The following is a 3,737-nucleotide window of genomic DNA, read 5'->3' on the forward strand; positions in this document are numbered from 1 at the left end:
CATGCCCGGCACTACGGGCACTCGTGCGAGATCTGGCGCTACACATGTGGCATCTCCTTCACGGGGGCCAGGTGGCTTACCAAACGAATTCTACCGCGCCTTCTATCCCCTGATGGGCGCTCAGTGGATTCAGATACCAATTCCCAAACCGAGCAGTGCTCATCACTGTCAGGACTATCGTCCTCTTACGCTCCTGGACGCAGATTATAAACTTTTCGCCCGTATCCTCCGCACACGACTTCAGACCACCATCGGACAGATGATCCCTCCTGACCAGAGGTGTTTAGGCGGTGACAACAACATCCACAGGGCTCCTGGCGCCTACCGCGACGTCAAGGTGCTGGCGGCGGCTTGCTGCCTCCGAGGCGCTCTTGTCGCTGTCGATTTTGATCACGCCTTTGATCGTATCGACCGCAGTTTCCCTCGCGCTGTGCTCAAACGCGTGGGTCTCTCGCAGACGTCAGCAAGGGTGATCTTACGGTTAATCCATGGGGCGCGCTCCCTGATTATGATCAACGGCAACCAGACCGAACACATCATTCTTGGACGGTCGGTGCGACAGGGATGTCCTTTATCAGGAGTCTTATTCGCGGCGGCCCTCGAACCTGCACTGCTTGACCTTCGCCAACGACTAGAAGGCATCTGCATTCGAGACGTCACCTTCCGATGTGCTGCCTTCGCAGATGACGTGGTGTTCTTGGCGCGTTCGGCCGATGAAATCCACGCGACGCTTCAATGGTTGTGCTTCTACGGCGCGGTATCGGGCAGCGTCGTCAACATGCGCAAGACGACATATATGGATGTCGGGAGAGGCCTTCTACACCCAACAGAGATCCCCTTCCTAAAGGTTCCCTCCGTAACATGGATATGATTCTCCAACGCGTTACGGCAACACTTACCTAGCGCCCAAACTTTATTATTTTGCGCACATTCTTCCTCTGACAGTCTCCGTGGCCCACACTTTAAAGTTGGCGTACGGACAGAAGTGAGCGCAGGTCATATCTTCAAAGTTCGCTACACTACTTTAACGAAGCCTCCACTGGCAGGGGGCCTGTGGTTGACTCACGTCCACAACCGCGCGCGGGCATTGTACCTAAGGACAATGCGGCTCGCGTGGACCCTGCCCAACAACAGTTTGACTGGTACGCTGCTACAGATCGTCGCGCCGCGAGATCTTCGTCCACCGGTCGCCGTGGGCTACATAGCTCCGTCTCTCACCCACATCCGCGACTTCCTGGTCGAACTGAGCTACATGACCGAGAATCTACCGACGACGAGGGCACCGAGAACGAGAGATTACTACCGCATCTATAAGTCTCGACAACCCCATAACAACGTCGAACAACAACACCCAACCATCCCCTGGACCAAGGTGTGGCGAGGCGTTCACACCCCATACCTGCCCACATACGCTCGTTCCTTGTGGTATGTGGTGGTGAAGGGCAAATTAGCCACACGCCAGAGCCTCCATTCCATACGTCTCGCTGACGACCCTTTGTGTCCGCACTGTGCAGTCGTCGATTCGGACGCGCACCGCCTGACATATGCTGTGTGTACAACATATGCTGGCGTTCCTGTTGCGACAACGGCCAGAGTCCATCAAGCCGCACGAACTCTTACACCCACATACCGCCTACTTTCCCACTACCAGAACGAACGCCGTCAACTGGCTGAGAGGCATGGTCCTGTATTATATTTTGCAAGCCGCGCCCGAAAACGCTCTGGACTTGTGGATCCACCTGACGACAACTCATGAGGCCAGAATGAGATTTTCACTCTGCAGCGGAGTGTGCGCTGATATGAAACTTCCTGGCAGATTAAAACTGTGTGCCCGACCGAGACTCGAACTCGGGACCTTTGCCTTTCGCGGGCAAGTGCTCTACCATCTGAGCTACCGAAGCACGACTCACGCCCGGTCCTCCACAGCTTTACTTCTGCCAGTATCTCGTCTCCTACCTTCCAAACTGGTTCGCAGGAGAGCTTCTGTAAAGTTTGGAAGGTAGGAGACGAGATACTGGCAGAAGTAAAGCTGTGGAGGACCGGGCGTGAGTCGTGCTTCGGTAGCTCAGATGGTAGAGCACTTGCCCGCGAAAGGCAAAGGTCCCGAGTTCGAGTCTCGGTCTGGCACACAGTTTTAATCTGCCAGGAAGTTTCATATCAGCGCACACTCCGCTGCAGAGTGAAAATTTCATTCTGGAAACATTCCCCAGGCTGTGACTAAGCCATGTCTCCGCTATATCCTTTCTTTCAGGAGTGCTAGTTCTGCAAGGTTCGCAGGAGAGCTTCTGTAAAGTTTGGAAGGTAGGAGACGAGATACTGGCAGAAGTAAAGCTGTGAGCACCGGGCGTGAGTCGTGCTTCGGTAGCTCAGATGGTAGAGCACTTGCCCGCGAAAGGCAAAGGTCCCGAGTTCGAGTTTCGGTCGGGCACACAGTTTTAATCTGCCAGGAAGTTTCAACTCATGAGGCGTTCCGCCACCATGCATTGTACCGTGCACGACAATCTAATTATTTAGGCGCATTATTAGAGGCTCCTCGTGCCCATTGGGGCGTTCCGACTACTAGAAGGCACACTTGGAAATGATTCACGGCACACGATTGATCCTCAGTGAAACGGTTTAGAGGGAGTCGCCCTTACATTCATTGCGCGAAGACGTCTCGGAAGCTTCTGGTGGCGGTTGTAGGATTCAGTTAAAAGTAACAAAAACAAGAATAAGAAATGACCAAAAATATATAAATACATGAAAAAATATATATGTATACTTATAAATAAATGAATTTGATCCAATTAAGTTCTCTTGGTCCTGTCGAACCCCTTTCCTTCCTCGGCTCTGGCAGGGTGTGAGTGGGACACGGAGGCCAGACCTCTTTGACCCCGACCCCTCTCTCAGGACCTAATTAAAAAAGTAGTAATAGTCGTGTATTCTAAGCTTAAAATCACGTGTTCGCGTCCAACTGTATCTCTTTTTTTTACCATATTTCGGCCCTCGTCTAAAGTTATGAGTCTAATTGAACATCGAAGTCATTCGCCACACATTCCACCCACCAATAATAACAAATACTTCCAGAAACAATACCGCAGGACAGCTAGTGGCTGCGTCGCGATCAAAACAGCTTACGGTCGAGCATTTCCTCACGCTGCAGCGTCTACGGCCACGGGCCAGACGCCACCCGACGCCTGAAATCGGGCGCCGCGCCGCCCAGGTAAACGCGGCGCGACGCTCTCAGTGTATGTATCAACTGTCATTTTCGAATTTGAACTTTCAGTTATCAATTTGCAGTTAAGCACTGGATTTTTGCATACTTGAAAATCATGAACTACGGTTAAGCGTTGTAAAATTGCTTCGCAAGTGGAAAAAGGTGTAACATCTGGAACACAATATTTAATTTTGGTATAATAGAGGGGTGAATGCAGAGGAGGCAGCTCGGAAGATTTGAATTGTATATGGAGCGAGTACTTTTAGGGAAAATATGCAGAAGAAGATATTCTTGTTTCAACAAAGATCGTTCTGGCATGAATGATTTTGCACATTAAGGAAATCTCGACTACTGATATAGGCCATCCTGCGGCATTTGCATTCAATAGGCAAGGCTCAGACGTGTGGTGTAGGAGTACTGCTTGATGTAATTTGAAACAACAAAAATCAACGGAGTGACTATTATTGCAAAAAATGGTTCAAATGGCTCTAAGCACTATGGGACTTAACATTTGAGGTCATCAGTCCCCTAGACTTAGAAC

Source organism: Schistocerca serialis, chromosome 3 (genome assembly GCF_023864345.2).
Source record: "Schistocerca serialis cubense isolate TAMUIC-IGC-003099 chromosome 3, iqSchSeri2.2, whole genome shotgun sequence".
Lineage (NCBI taxonomy): Eukaryota > Metazoa > Arthropoda > Insecta > Orthoptera > Acrididae > Schistocerca > Schistocerca serialis.